Raw genomic sequence first — 14,127 nt, forward strand, 5'->3', positions numbered from 1 at the left:
CACGCTTTTGAATACCTGATCACCTGGAATTGGTACCAGCTTGAAGTTAATAGTGAGTAGACTTATGGAGATTCATTTATTTGAATTTTCTTCTCAAGCCATTTGCAACTCAGAAGCAATGACACTTGTGCACTCATCATTGAGCTTGAGGAAGTCCAAGGAATTGATCTCTATGTTACTCTCGCTCCGCCGAGCTGCGATGGCCGAGAGGTTAAGGCGTTGGACTTGAAATCCAATGGGGTTTCCCCGCGCAGGTTCGACTCCTGCTTGCAGCGTGAGTGTCTTGTTGGGCGTGTGGAAAGAGAGAGTGTGCTCTCTTCCTGCTAGCCAGTTTTAAATATGCTTCTCATGCCATTTGCAACTTTGTGCTGCCAAACTTTAGCAGTCCTAACTGATCCTGAAATAGTCCCAGGAATTGAGTTACAAATGGCTGCTTCGTCGTTACAATGTGTTGGCATGGAAATGCAGTGGGGTCTCTTGCAGCTTAGAGGATTAACTTGCCTCTCTAATGTGATTTGTGATGAGACCTTATGCCACCAGTGGGGAGAGCTTGCACTCACAGGTGCTTCATCCAAAGATTTTCATGCAACATAGCGATGTCTTGTTTCAGGTAAAAGAAAAAGTGCCACATTCTTTCATGGCCGGTCACTGGTTGCTCCGCCTTGCGCTAAAAGAGGGTCTCCTCGTCGGGGAATCGAACCCCGGTCTTCCACGTAACAGGCGGAGATACTATCCACTATACTAACGAGGACACGTGCTGTGTCTCGCAGTGATGCTGAGTCAGGTGACGTGCACTTGTCCCCTTGATTTTAAAGTACTCTGAATCATTGTGCCTGCAAGGAGGTGGTAAAAAGAACACATTGTGGTGATATTGACTCACTGTTGCCACTCCTCTTTTACCATCGTCAGTTTGTGGACTTATGATTGGAAAAACTCAAAGAATCTTGGTGACCTACAGGTTTGATTCATCTGCCTTCCTAGTTAAGTCATGCGAACCATTTGCTGCAAAATTGGCTTTAGCTACATTGGCAATTCATTTTGTCTTCGTATTCCAGTGCATTGTAGCGAACTGCAATATCCATCTTAGATCAACTGAGATTTTGCATTTCTCTCTTTCCCACATGCAAGTTCTGAATTTCTTGGCACACATTACTGCTTTGCATCTACTAAAAGCACTCCAGAGAAAGCTTCACTTCATACCTTCATGAGGTAGGTGTCGTTTGTACTTGTATTTTGGTGGTATTTTTGTTTTTTTTTTTGTTTGTGTGCGTTGTTTGTCTACTCTTGGAACATCCTGTGATTGGTTAGGGTAGGATTAGAGTTTAATTACGTTGGCCTCAGATTCTGGTTAATTCCAGGCTTCTTGTGCTAACCTTGTTGTTTGTTAGCTGTTGTTGGCAGTAATTAGTTGCTGCAGGTGCACTTGCCGCCATGCTCCAAGGAGTGAATTGGGGGCGGATACATTTTTTCTCCAGCTTTGTTAGTTCTTCCTCAGCCTCGCTTCTTCTTTCCTAGCCTCGTTAGCGCAGTAGGTAGCGCGTCAGTCTCATAATCTGAAGGTCGTGAGTTCGACCCTCACACGGGGCAGCAGAAGCTTTTTGAAAAGATTGACGAGCCCCCAAAAGATGCTCAAACGCTCTTTCCTTATTCACTCGCATGCTGAGCACACCCCCTACCCTGAAAATAGTATTGGCACATGACTCTTACAGGTCATCCCTAGTTGATTCAAGCTGTGCTTTTTCTTTTGTAAATTCGCGTGTACACAGCAAGTTGTGTTGCATCCAATTCAATTCTCTCCACTGACCGTTCAGTCAATACCTTGATGGCGTCTGTATTGACACCTCTACTGAGACATCAAGCTGCCTCTTTGGAGCATGTTCGCTCCCAGATCAAACTGCAGTGTCGTGGTGCCAACACAGAATAATGGACCACGTCGGACACTTTTCACTTTTGATTCTTTTTGATTCACTTTTGATGACACGCTTTTGAATACCTGATCACCTGGAATTGGTACCAGCTTGAAGTTAATAGTGAGTAGACTTATGGAGATTCATTTATTTGAATTTTCTACTCAAGCCATTTGCAACTCAGAAGCAATGACACTTGTGCACTCATCATTGAGCTTGAGGAAGTCCAAGGAATTGATCTCTATGTTACTCTCGCTCCTCCGAACTGCGATGGCCTAGAGGTTAAGGCGTTGGACTTGAAATCCAATGGGGTTTCCCCGCGCAGGTTCGACTCCTGCTTGCAGCGTGAGTGTCTTGTTGGGAGTGTGGAAAGAGAGAGTGTGCTCTCTTCCTGCTAGCCAGTTTTAAATATGCTTCTCATGCCATTTGCAACTTTGTGCTGCCAAACTTTAGCAGTCCTAACTGATCCTGAAATAGTCCCAGGAATTGAGTTACAAATGGCTGCTTTGTCGTTACAATGTGTTGGCATGGAAATGCAGTGGGGTCTCTTGCAGCGTAGAGGATTAACTTGCCTCTCTAATGTGATTTGTGATGAGACCTTATGCCACCAGTGGGGAGAGCTTGCACTCACAGGTGCTTCATCCAAAGATCTTCATGCAACATAGCGATGTCTTGTTTCAGGTAAAAGAAAAAGTGCCACATTCTTTCATGGCTGGTCACTGGTTGCTCCGCCTTGCGCTAAAAGAGGGTCTCCCCGTCTGGGAATCGAACCCCAGTCTTCCGCGTGACAGGCGGAGATACTATCCACTATACTAACGAGGACACGTGCTGTGTCTTGCAGTGATGCTGAGTCAGGTGACGTGCACTTGTCCCCTTGATTTTAAAGTACTCTGAATCATTGTGCCTGCAAGGAGGTGGTAAAAAGAACACATTGTGGTGATATTGACTCACTGTTGCCATTCCTCTTTTACCATCGTCAGTTTGTGGACTTATGATAGGAAAAACTCAAAGAATCTTGGTGACCTACAGGTTTGATTCATCTGCCTTCCTAGTTAAGTCATGCAAACCATTTGCTGCAAAATTGGCTTTAGCTACATTGGCAATTCATTTTGTCTTTGTATTCCAGTGCATTGTACCGAACTGCAATATCCATCTTAGATCAACTGAGATTTTGCATTTCTCTCTTTCCCACATGCAAGTTCTGAATTTCTTGGCACACATTACTGCTTTGCATCTACTAAAAGCACTCCAGAGAAAGCTTCACTTCATACCTTCATGAGGTAGGTGTCGTTTGTACTTGTATTTTGGTGGTATTTTTGTTTTTTTTTTTTTGTTTGTGTGCGTTGTTTGTCTACTCTTGGAACATCCTGTGATTGGTTAGGGTAGGATTAGAGTTTAATTACGTTGGCCTCAGATTCTGGTTAATTCCAGGCTTCTTGTGCTAACCTTGTTGTTTGTTAGCTGTTGTTGGCAGTAATTAGTTGCTGCAGGTGCACTTGCCGCCATGCTCCAAGGAGTGAATTGGGGGCGGATACATTTTTTCTCCAGCTTTGTTAGTTCTTCCTCAGCCTCGCTTCTTCTTTCCTAGCCTCGTTAGCGCAGTAGGTAGCGCGTCAGTCTCATAATCTGAAGGTCGTGAGTTCGACCCTCACACGGGGCAGCAGAAGCTTTTTGAAAAGATTGACGAGCCCCCAAAAGATGCTCAAACGCTCTTTCCTTATTCACTCGCATGCTGAGCACACCCCCTACCTGAAAATAGTATTGGCACATGACTCTTACAGGTCATCCCTAGTTGATTCAAGCTGTGCTTTTTCTTTTGTAAATTCGCGTGTGCACAGCAAGTTGTGTTGCATCCAATTCAATTCTCTCCACTGACCGTTCAGTCAATACCTTGATGGCGTCTGTATTGACACCTCTACTGAGACATCAAGCTGCCTCTTTGGAGCATGTTTGCTCCCAGATCAAACTGCAGTGTCGTGGTGCCAACACAGAATAATGGACCACGTCGGACACTTTTCACTTTTGATTCTTTTTGATTCACTTTTGATGACACGCTTTTGAATACCTGATCACCTGGAATTGGTACCAGCTTGAAGTTAATAGTGAGTAGACTTATGGAGATTCATTTATTTGAATTTTCTTCTCAAGCCATTTGCAACTCAGAAGCAATGACACTTGTGCACTCATCATTGAGCTTGAGGAAGTCCAAGGAATTGATCTCTATGTTACTCTCGCTCCGCCGAGCTGCGATGGCCGAGAGGTTAAGGCGTTGGACTTGAAATCCAATGGGGTTTCCCCGCGCAGGTTCGACTCCTGCTTGCAGTGTGAGTGTCTTGTTGGGCGTGTGGAAAGAGAGAGTGTGCTCTCTTCCTGCTAGCCAGTTTTAAATATGCTTCTCATGCCATTTGCAACTTTGTGCTGCCAAACTTTAGCAGTCCTAACTGATCCTGAAATAGTCCCAGGAATTGAGTTACAAATGGCTGCTTCGTCGTTACAATGTGTTGGCATGGAAATGCAGTGGGGTCTCTTGCAGCTTAGAGGATTAACTTGCCTCTCTAATGTGATTTGTGATGAGACCTTATGCCACCAGTGGGGAGAGCTTGCACTCACAGGTGCTTCATCCAAAGATCTTCATGCAACATAGTGATGTCTTGTTTCAGGTAAAAGAAAAAGTGCCACATTCTTTCATGGCCGGTCACTGGTTGCTCCGCCTTGCGCTAAAAGAGGGTCTCCCCGTCGGGGAATCGAACCCCGGTCTTCCGCGTGACAGGCGGAGATACTATCCACTATACTAACGAGGACACGTGCTGTGTCTCGCAGTGATGCTGAGTCAGGTGACGTGCACTTGTCCCCTTGATTTTAAAGTACTCTGAATCATTGTGCCTGCAAGGAGGTGGTAAAAAGAACACATTGTGGTGATATTGACTCACTGTTGCCACTCCTCTTTTACCATCGTCAGTTTGTGGACTTATGATAGGAAAAACTCAAAGAATCTTGGTGACCTACAAGTTTGATTCATCTGCCTTCCTAGTTAAGTCATGCAAACCATTTGCTGCAAAATTGGCTTTAGCTACATTGGCAATTCATTTTGTCTTCGTATTCCAGTGCATTGTACCGAACTGCAATATCCATCTTAGATCAACTGAGATTTTGCATTTCTCTCTTTCCCACATGCAAGTTCTGAATTTCTTGGCACACATTACTGCTTTGCATCTACTAAAAGCACTCCAGAGAAAGCTTCACTTCATACCTTCATGAGGTAGGTGTCGTTTGTACTTGTATTTTGGTGGTATTTTTGTTTTTTTTTTTGTTTGTGTGCGTTGTTTGTCTACTCTTGGAACATCCTGTGATTGGTTAGGGTAGGATTAGAGTTTAATTACGTTGGCCTCAGATTCTGGTTAATTCCAGGCTTCTTGTGCTAACCTTGTTGTTTGTTAGCTGTTGTTGGCAGTAATTAGTTGCTGCAGGTGCACTTGCCGCCATGCTCCAAGGAGTGAATTGGGGGCGGATAAATTTTTTCTCCAGCTTTGTTAGTTCTTCCTCAGCCTCGCTTCTTCTTTCCTAGCCTCGTTAGCGCAGTAGGTAGCGTGTCAGTCTCATAATCTGAAGGTCGTGAGTTCGACCCTCACACGGGGCAGCAAAAGCTTTTTGAAAAGATTGACGAGCCCCCAAAAGATGCTCAAACGCTCTTTCCTTATTCACTCGCATGCTGAGCACACCCCCTACCTGAAAATAGTATTGGCACATGACTCTTACAGGTCATCCCTAGTTGATTCAAGCTGTGCTTTTTCTTTTGTAAATTCGCGTGTACACAGCAAGTTGTGTTGCATCCAATTCAATTCTCTCCACTGACCGTTCAGTCAATACCTTGATGGCGTCTGTATTGACACCTCTACTGAGACATCAAGCTGCCTCTTTGGAGCATGTTCGCTCCCAGATCAAATTGCAGTGTCGTGGTGCCAACACAGAATAATGGACCACGTCGGACACTTTTCACTTTTGATTCTTTTTGATTCACTTTTGATGACACGCTTTTGAATACCTGATCACCTGGAATTGGTACCAGCTTGAAGTTAATAGTGAGTAGACTTATGGAGATTCATTTATTTGAATTTTCTACTCAAGCCATTTGCAACTCAGAAGCAATGACACTTGTGCACTCATCATTGAGCTTGAGGAAGTCCAAGGAATTGATCTCTATGTTACTCTCGCTCCTCCGAACTGCGATGGCCTAGAGGTTAAGGCGTTGGACTTGAAATCCAATGGGGTTTCCCCGCGCAGGTTCGACTCCTGCTTGCAGCGTGAGTGTCTTGTTGGGAGTGTGGAAAGAGAGAGTGTGCTCTCTTCCTGCTAGCCAGTTTTAAATATGCTTCTCATGCCATTTGCAACTTTGTGCTGCCAAACTTTAGCAGTCCTAACTGATCCTGAAATAGTCCCAGGAATTGAGTTACAAATGGCTGCTTTGTCGTTACAATGTGTTGGCATGGAAATGCAGTGGGGTCTCTTGCAGCGTAGAGGATTAACTTGCCTCTCTAATGTGATTTGTGATGAGACCTTATGCCACCAGTGGGGAGAGCTTGCACTCACAGGTGCTTCATCCAAAGATCTTCATGCAACATAGCGATGTCTTGTTTCAGGTAAAAGAAAAAGTGCCACATTCTTTCATGGCTGGTCACTGGTTGCTCCGCCTTGCGCTAAAAGAGGGTCTCCCCGTCTGGGAATCGAACCCCGGTCTTCCGCGTGACAGGCGGAGATACTATCCACTATACTAACGAGGACACGTGCTGTGTCTTGCAGTGATGCTGAGTCAGGTGACGTGCACTTGTCCCCTTGATTTTAAAGTACTCTGAATCATTGTGCCTGCAAGGAGGTGGTAAAAAGAACACATTGTGGTGATATTGACTCACTGTTGCCATTCCTCTTTTACCATCATCAGTTTGTGGACTTATGATAGGAAAAACTCAAAGAATCTTGGTGACCTACAGGTTTGATTCATCTGCCTTCCTAGTTAAGTCATGCAAACCATTTGCTGCAAAATTGGCTTTAGCTACATTGGCAATTCATTTTGTCTTTGTATTCCAGTGCATTGTACCGAACTGCAATATCCATCTTAGATCAACTGAGATTTTGCATTTCTCTCTTTCCCACATGCAAGTTCTGAATTTCTTGGCACACATTACTGCTTTGCATCTACTAAAAGCACTCCAGAGAAAGCTTCACTTCATACCTTCATGAGGTAGGTGTCGTTTGTACTTGTATTTTGGTGGTATTTTTGTTTTTTTTTTTGTTTGTGTGCGTTGTTTGTCTACTCTTGGAACATCCTGTGATTGGTTAGGGTAGGATTAGAGTTTAATTACGTTGGCCTCAGATTCTGGTTAATTCCAGGCTTCTTGTGCTAACCTTGTTGTTTGTTAGCTGTTGTTGGCAGTAATTAGTTGCTGCAGGTGCACTTGCCGCCATGCTCCAAGGAGTGAATTGGGGGCGGATACATTTTTTCTCCAGCTTTGTTAGTTCTTCCTCAGCCTCGCTTCTTCTTTCCTAGCCTCGTTAGCGCAGTAGGTAGCGCGTCAGTCTCATAATCTGAAGGTCGTGAGTTCGACCCTCACACGGGGCAGCAGAAGCTTTTTGAAAAGATTGACGAGCCCCCAAAAGATGCTCAAACGCTCTTTCCTTATTCACTCGCATGCTGAGCACACCCCCTACCTGAAAATAGTATTGGCACATGACTCTTACAGGTCATCCCTAGTTGATTCAAGCTGTGCTTTTTCTTTTGTAAATTCGCGTGTGCACAGCAAGTTGTGTTGCATCCAATTCAATTCTCTCCACTGACCGTTCAGTCAATACCTTGATGGCGTCTGTATTGACACCTCTACTGAGACATCAAGCTGCCTCTTTGGAGCATGTTTGCTCCCAGATCAAACTGCAGTGTCGTGGAGCCAACACAGAATAATGGACCACGTCGGACACTTTTCACTTTTGATTCTTTTTGATTCACTTTTGATGACACGCTTTTGAATACCTGATCACCTGGAATTGGTACCAGCTTGAAGTTAATAGTGAGTAGACTTATGGAGATTCATTTATTTGAATTTTCTTCTCAAGCCATTTGCAACTCAGAAGCAATGACACTTGTGCACTCATCATTGAGCTTGAGGAAGTCCAAGGAATTGATCTCTATGTTACTCTCGCTCCGCCGAGCTGCGATGGCCGAGAGGTTAAGGCGTTGGACTTGAAATCCAATGGGGTTTCCCCGCGCAGGTTCGACTCCTGCTTGCAGCGTGAGTGTCTTGTTGGGCGTGTGGAAAGAGAGAGTGTGCTCTCTTCCTGCTAGCCAGTTTTAAATATGCTTCTCATGCCATTTGCAACTTTGTGCTGCCAAACTTTAGCAGTCCTAACTGATCCTGAAATAGTCCCAGGAATTGAGTTACAAATGGCTGCTTCGTCGTTACAATGTGTTGGCATGGAAATGCAGTGGGGTCTCTTGCAGCTTAGAGGATTAACTTGCCTCTCTAATGTGATTTGTGATGAGACCTTATGCCACCAGTGGGGAGAGCTTGCACTCACAGGTGCTTCATCCAAAGATTTTCATGCAACATAGCGATGTCTTGTTTCAGGTAAAAGAAAAAGTGCCACATTCTTTCATGGCCGGTCACTGGTTGCTCCGCCTTGCGCTAAAAGAGGGTCTCCTCGTCGGGGAATCGAACCCCGGTCTTCCACGTAACAGGCGGAGATACTATCCACTATACTAACGAGGACACGTGCTGTGTCTCGCAGTGATGCTGAGTCAGGTGACGTGCACTTGTCCCCTTGATTTTAAAGTACTCTGAATCATTGTGCCTGCAAGGAGGTGGTAAAAAGAACACATTGTGGTGATATTGACTCACTGTTGCCACTCCTCTTTTACCATCGTCAGTTTGTGGACTTATGATTGGAAAAACTCAAAGAATCTTGGTGACCTACAGGTTTGATTCATCTGCCTTCCTAGTTAAGTCATGCGAACCATTTGCTGCAAAATTGGCTTTAGCTACATTGGCAATTCATTTTGTCTTCGTATTCCAGTGCATTGTAGCGAACTGCAATATCCATCTTAGATCAACTGAGATTTTGCATTTCTCTCTTTCCCACATGCAAGTTCTGAATTTCTTGGCACACATTACTGCTTTGCATCTACTAAAAGCACTCCAGAGAAAGCTTCACTTCATACCTTCATGAGGTAGGTGTCGTTTGTACTTGTATTTTGGTGGTATTTTTGTTTTTTTTTTTGTTTGTGTGCGTTGTTTGTCTACTCTTGGAACATCCTGTGATTGGTTAGGGTAGGATTAGAGTTTAATTACGTTGGCCTCAGATTCTGGTTAATTCCAGGCTTCTTGTGCTAACCTTGTTGTTTGTTAGCTGTTGTTGGCAGTAATTAGTTGCTGCAGGTGCACTTGCCGCCATGCTCCAAGGAGTGAATTGGGGGCGGATACATTTTTTCTCCAGCTTTGTTAGTTCTTCCTCAGCCTCGCTTCTTCTTTCCTAGCCTCGTTAGCGCAGTAGGTAGCGCGTCAGTCTCATAATCTGAAGGTCGTGAGTTCGACCCTCACACGGGGCAGCAGAAGCTTTTTGAAAAGATTGACGAGCCCCCAAAAGATGCTCAAACGCTCTTTCCTTATTCACTCGCATGCTGAGCACACCCCCTACCTGAAAATAGTATTGGCACATGACTCTTACAGGTCATCCCTAGTTGATTCAAGCTGTGCTTTTTCTTTTGTAAATTCGCGTGTACACAGCAAGTTGTGTTGCATCCAATTCAATTCTCTCCACTGACCGTTCAGTCAATACCTTGATGGCGTCTGTATTGACACCTCTACTGAGACATCAAGCTGCCTCTTTGGAGCATGTTTGCTCCCAGATCAAACTGCAGTGTCGTGGAGCCAACACAGAATAATGGACCACGTCGGACACTTTTCACTTTTGATTCTTTTTGATTCACTTTTGATGACACGCTTTTGAATACCTGATCACCTGGAATTGGTACCAGCTTGAAGTTAATAGTGAGTAGACTTATGGAGATTCATTTATTTGAATTTTCTTCTCAAGCCATTTGCAACTCAGAAGCAATGACACTTGTGCACTCATCATTGAGCTTGAGGAAGTCCAAGGAATTGATCTCTATGTTACTCTCGCTCCGCCGAGCTGCGATGGCCGAGAGGTTAAGGCGTTGGACTTGAAATCCAATGGGGTTTCCCCGCGCAGGTTCGACTCCTGCTTGCAGCGTGAGTGTCTTGTTGGGCGTGTGGAAAGAGAGAGTGTGCTCTCTTCCTGCTAGCCAGTTTTAAATATGCTTCTCATGCCATTTGCAACTTTGTGCTGCCAAACTTTAGCAGTCCTAACTGATCCTGAAATAGTCCCAGGAATTGAGTTACAAATGGCTGCTTCGTCGTTACAATGTGTTGGCATGGAAATGCAGTGGGGTCTCTTGCAGCTTAGAGGATTAACTTGCCTCTCTAATGTGATTTGTGATGAGACCTTATGCCACCAGTGGGGAGAGCTTGCACTCACAGGTGCTTCATCCAAAGATTTTCATGCAACATAGCGATGTCTTGTTTCAGGTAAAAGAAAAAGTGCCACATTCTTTCATGGCCGGTCACTGGTTGCTCCGCCTTGCGCTAAAAGAGGGTCTCCTCGTCGGGGAATCGAACCCCGGTCTTCCACGTAACAGGCGGAGATACTATCCACTATACTAACGAGGACACGTGCTGTGTCTCGCAGTGATGCTGAGTCAGGTGACGTGCACTTGTCCCCTTGATTTTAAAGTACTCTGAATCATTGTGCCTGCAAGGAGGTGGTAAAAAGAACACATTGTGGTGATATTGACTCACTGTTGCCACTCCTCTTTTACCATCGTCAGTTTGTGGACTTATGATTGGAAAAACTCAAAGAATCTTGGTGACCTACAGGTTTGATTCATCTGCCTTCCTAGTTAAGTCATGCGAACCATTTGCTGCAAAATTGGCTTTAGCTACATTGGCAATTCATTTTGTCTTCGTATTCCAGTGCATTGTAGCGAACTGCAATATCCATCTTAGATCAACTGAGATTTTGCATTTCTCTCTTTCCCACATGCAAGTTCTGAATTTCTTGGCACACATTACTGCTTTGCATCTACTAAAAGCACTCCAGAGAAAGCTTCACTTCATACCTTCATGAGGTAGGTGTCGTTTGTACTTGTATTTTGGTGGTATTTTTGTTTTTTTTTTTGTTTGTGTGCGTTGTTTGTCTACTCTTGGAACATCCTGTGATTGGTTAGGGTAGGATTAGAGTTTAATTACGTTGGCCTCAGATTCTGGTTAATTCCAGGCTTCTTGTGCTAACCTTGTTGTTTGTTAGCTGTTGTTGGCAGTAATTAGTTGCTGCAGGTGCACTTGCCGCCATGCTCCAAGGAGTGAATTGGGGGCGGATACATTTTTTCTCCAGCTTTGTTAGTTCTTCCTCAGCCTCGCTTCTTCTTTCCTAGCCTCGTTAGCGCAGTAGGTAGCGCGTCAGTCTCATAATCTGAAGGTCGTGAGTTCGACCCTCACACGGGGCAGCAGAAGCTTTTTGAAAAGATTGACGAGCCCCCAAAAGATGCTCAAACGCTCTTTCCTTATTCACTCGCATGCTGAGCACACCCCCTACCTGAAAATAGTATTGGCACATGACTCTTACAGGTCATCCCTAGTTGATTCAAGCTGTGCTTTTTCTTTTGTAAATTCGCGTGTACACAGCAAGTTGTGTTGCATCCAATTCAATTCTCTCCACTGACCGTTCAGTCAATACCTTGATGGCGTCTGTATTGACACCTCTACTGAGACATCAAGCTGCCTCTTTGGAGCATGTTCGCTCCCAGATCAAACTGCAGTGTCGTGGTGCCAACACAGAATAATGGACCACGTCGGACACTTTTCACTTTTGATTCTTTTTGATTCACTTTTGATGACACGCTTTTGAATACCTGATCACCTGGAATTGGTACCAGCTTGAAGTTAATAGTGAGTAGACTTATGGAGATTCATTTATTTGAATTTTCTTCTCAAGCCATTTGCAACTCAGAAGCAATGACACTTGTGCACTCATCATTGAGCTTGAGGAAGTCCAAGGAATTGATCTCTATGTTACTCTCGCTCCGCCGAGCTGCGATGGCCGAGAGGTTAAGGCGTTGGACTTGAAATCCAATGGGGTTTCCCCGCGCAGGTTCGACTCCTGCTTGCAGTGTGAGTGTCTTGTTGGGCGTGTGGAAAGAGAGAGTGTGCTCTCTTCCTGCTAGCCAGTTTTAAATATGCTTCTCATGCCATTTGCAACTTTGTGCTGCCAAACTTTAGCAGTCCTAACTGATCCTGAAATAGTCCCAGGAATTGAGTTACAAATGGCTGCTTCGTCGTTACAATGTGTTGGCATGGAAATGCAGTGGGGTCTCTTGCAGCTTAGAGGATTAACTTGCCTCTCTAATGTGATTTGTGATGAGACCTTATGCCACCAGTGGGGAGAGCTTGCACTCACAGGTGCTTCATCCAAAGATCTTCATGCAACATAGTGATGTCTTGTTTCAGGTAAAAGAAAAAGTGCCACATTCTTTCATGGCCGGTCACTGGTTGCTCCGCCTTGCGCTAAAAGAGGGTCTCCCCGTCGGGGAATCGAACCCCGGTCTTCCGCGTGACAGGCGGAGATACTATCCACTATACTAACGAGGACACGTGCTGTGTCTCGCAGTGATGCTGAGTCAGGTGACGTGCACTTGTCCCCTTGATTTTAAAGTACTCTGAATCATTGTGCCTGCAAGGAGGTGGTAAAAAGAACACATTGTGGTGATATTGACTCACTGTTGCCACTCCTCTTTTACCATCGTCAGTTTGTGGACTTATGATAGGAAAAACTCAAAGAATCTTGGTGACCTACAAGTTTGATTCATCTGCCTTCCTAGTTAAGTCATGCAAACCATTTGCTGCAAAATTGGCTTTAGCTACATTGGCAATTCATTTTGTCTTCGTATTCCAGTGCATTGTACCGAACTGCAATATCCATCTTAGATCAACTGAGATTTTGCATTTCTCTCTTTCCCACATGCAAGTTCTGAATTTCTTGGCACACATTACTGCTTTGCATCTACTAAAAGCACTCCAGAGAAAGCTTCACTTCATACCTTCATGAGGTAGGTGTCGTTTGTACTTGTATTTTGGTGGTATTTTTGTTTTTTTTTTTGTTTGTGTGCGTTGTTTGTCTACTCTTGGAACATCCTGTGATTGGTTAGGGTAGGATTAGAGTTTAATTACGTTGGCCTCAGATTCTGGTTAATTCCAGGCTTCTTGTGCTAACCTTGTTGTTTGTTAGCTGTTGTTGGCAGTAATTAGTTGCTGCAGGTGCACTTGCCGCCATGCTCCAAGGAGTGAATTGGGGGCGGATAAATTTTTTCTCCAGCTTTGTTAGTTCTTCCTCAGCCTCGCTTCTTCTTTCCTAGCCTCGTTAGCGCAGTAGGTAGCGTGTCAGTCTCATAATCTGAAGGTCGTGAGTTCGACCCTCACACGGGGCAGCAAAAGCTTTTTGAAAAGATTGACGAGCCCCCAAAAGATGCTCAAACGCTCTTTCCTTATTCACTCGCATGCTGAGCACACCCCCTACCTGAAAATAGTATTGGCACATGACTCTTACAGGTCATCCCTAGTTGATTCAAGCTGTGCTTTTTCTTTTGTAAATTCGCGTGTACACAGCAAGTTGTGTTGCATCCAATTCAATTCTCTCCACTGACCGTTCAGTCAATACCTTGATGGCGTCTGTATTGACACCTCTACTGAGACATCAAGCTGCCTCTTTGGAGCATGTTCGCTCCCAGATCAAATTGCAGTGTCGTGGTGCCAACACAGAATAATGGACCACGTCGGACACTTTTCACTTTTGATTCTTTTTGATTCACTTTTGATGACACGCTTTTAAATACCTGATCACCTGGAATTGGTACCAGCTTGAAGTTAATAGTGAGTAGACTTATGGAGATTCATTTATTTGAATTTTCTACTCAAGCCATTTGCAACTCAGAAGCAATGACACTTGTGCACTCATCATTGAGCTTGAGGAAGTCCAAGGAATTGATCTCTATGTTACTCTCGCTCCTCCGAACTGCGATGGCCTAGAGGTTAAGGCGTTGGACTTGAAATCCAATGGGGTTTCCCCGCGCAGGTTCGACTCCTGCTTGCAGCGTGAGTGTCTT

General features: G+C 44.6%; 17 non-coding genes across 17 annotated transcripts; 15 read left to right on the forward strand and 2 right to left on the reverse strand.

The window, feature by feature from the left end:
- Nucleotides 1-193: 193 nt before the first annotated feature.
- On the forward strand, nt 194-275 carry trnas-uga (transfer RNA serine (anticodon UGA)). Its single transcript has one exon. It is a non-coding gene; the product is annotated as a tRNA-Ser (tRNA).
- Nucleotides 276-1,514: 1,239 nt separating this feature from the next.
- trnam-cau (transfer RNA methionine (anticodon CAU)) lies at nt 1,515-1,587 on the forward strand. Its single transcript has one exon. It is a non-coding gene; the product is annotated as a tRNA-Met (tRNA).
- Nucleotides 1,588-2,171: 584 nt separating this feature from the next.
- Nucleotides 2,172-2,253, forward strand: trnas-uga (transfer RNA serine (anticodon UGA)). Its single transcript has one exon. It is a non-coding gene; the product is annotated as a tRNA-Ser (tRNA).
- A 1,241-nt stretch (nt 2,254-3,494) lies between these two features.
- Nucleotides 3,495-3,567, forward strand: trnam-cau (transfer RNA methionine (anticodon CAU)). The gene has a single exon. It is a non-coding gene; the product is annotated as a tRNA-Met (tRNA).
- Nucleotides 3,568-4,150: 583 nt separating this feature from the next.
- trnas-uga (transfer RNA serine (anticodon UGA)) lies at nt 4,151-4,232 on the forward strand. Its single transcript has one exon. It is a non-coding gene; the product is annotated as a tRNA-Ser (tRNA).
- Nucleotides 4,233-4,636: 404 nt separating this feature from the next.
- On the reverse strand, nt 4,637-4,708 carry trnad-guc (transfer RNA aspartic acid (anticodon GUC)). Its single transcript has one exon. It is a non-coding gene; the product is annotated as a tRNA-Asp (tRNA).
- Nucleotides 4,709-5,471: 763 nt separating this feature from the next.
- trnam-cau (transfer RNA methionine (anticodon CAU)) lies at nt 5,472-5,544 on the forward strand. Its single transcript has one exon. It is a non-coding gene; the product is annotated as a tRNA-Met (tRNA).
- A 583-nt stretch (nt 5,545-6,127) lies between these two features.
- Nucleotides 6,128-6,209, forward strand: trnas-uga (transfer RNA serine (anticodon UGA)). Its single transcript has one exon. It is a non-coding gene; the product is annotated as a tRNA-Ser (tRNA).
- Nucleotides 6,210-7,448: 1,239 nt separating this feature from the next.
- Nucleotides 7,449-7,521, forward strand: trnam-cau (transfer RNA methionine (anticodon CAU)). Its single transcript has one exon. It is a non-coding gene; the product is annotated as a tRNA-Met (tRNA).
- A 583-nt stretch (nt 7,522-8,104) lies between these two features.
- trnas-uga (transfer RNA serine (anticodon UGA)) lies at nt 8,105-8,186 on the forward strand. Its single transcript has one exon. It is a non-coding gene; the product is annotated as a tRNA-Ser (tRNA).
- A 1,239-nt stretch (nt 8,187-9,425) lies between these two features.
- On the forward strand, nt 9,426-9,498 carry trnam-cau (transfer RNA methionine (anticodon CAU)). The gene has a single exon. It is a non-coding gene; the product is annotated as a tRNA-Met (tRNA).
- A 583-nt stretch (nt 9,499-10,081) lies between these two features.
- trnas-uga (transfer RNA serine (anticodon UGA)) lies at nt 10,082-10,163 on the forward strand. Its single transcript has one exon. It is a non-coding gene; the product is annotated as a tRNA-Ser (tRNA).
- A 1,239-nt stretch (nt 10,164-11,402) lies between these two features.
- On the forward strand, nt 11,403-11,475 carry trnam-cau (transfer RNA methionine (anticodon CAU)). The gene has a single exon. It is a non-coding gene; the product is annotated as a tRNA-Met (tRNA).
- Nucleotides 11,476-12,058: 583 nt separating this feature from the next.
- On the forward strand, nt 12,059-12,140 carry trnas-uga (transfer RNA serine (anticodon UGA)). Its single transcript has one exon. It is a non-coding gene; the product is annotated as a tRNA-Ser (tRNA).
- A 404-nt stretch (nt 12,141-12,544) lies between these two features.
- trnad-guc (transfer RNA aspartic acid (anticodon GUC)) lies at nt 12,545-12,616 on the reverse strand. Its single transcript has one exon. It is a non-coding gene; the product is annotated as a tRNA-Asp (tRNA).
- Nucleotides 12,617-13,379: 763 nt separating this feature from the next.
- trnam-cau (transfer RNA methionine (anticodon CAU)) lies at nt 13,380-13,452 on the forward strand. Its single transcript has one exon. It is a non-coding gene; the product is annotated as a tRNA-Met (tRNA).
- Nucleotides 13,453-14,035: 583 nt separating this feature from the next.
- On the forward strand, nt 14,036-14,117 carry trnas-uga (transfer RNA serine (anticodon UGA)). The gene has a single exon. It is a non-coding gene; the product is annotated as a tRNA-Ser (tRNA).
- Nucleotides 14,118-14,127: the final 10 nt, after the last annotated feature.

This window comes from Brachyhypopomus gauderio, unplaced genomic scaffold (genome assembly GCF_052324685.1).
Source record: "Brachyhypopomus gauderio isolate BG-103 unplaced genomic scaffold, BGAUD_0.2 sc220, whole genome shotgun sequence".
Classification (NCBI taxonomy): domain Eukaryota; kingdom Metazoa; phylum Chordata; class Actinopteri; order Gymnotiformes; family Hypopomidae; genus Brachyhypopomus; species Brachyhypopomus gauderio.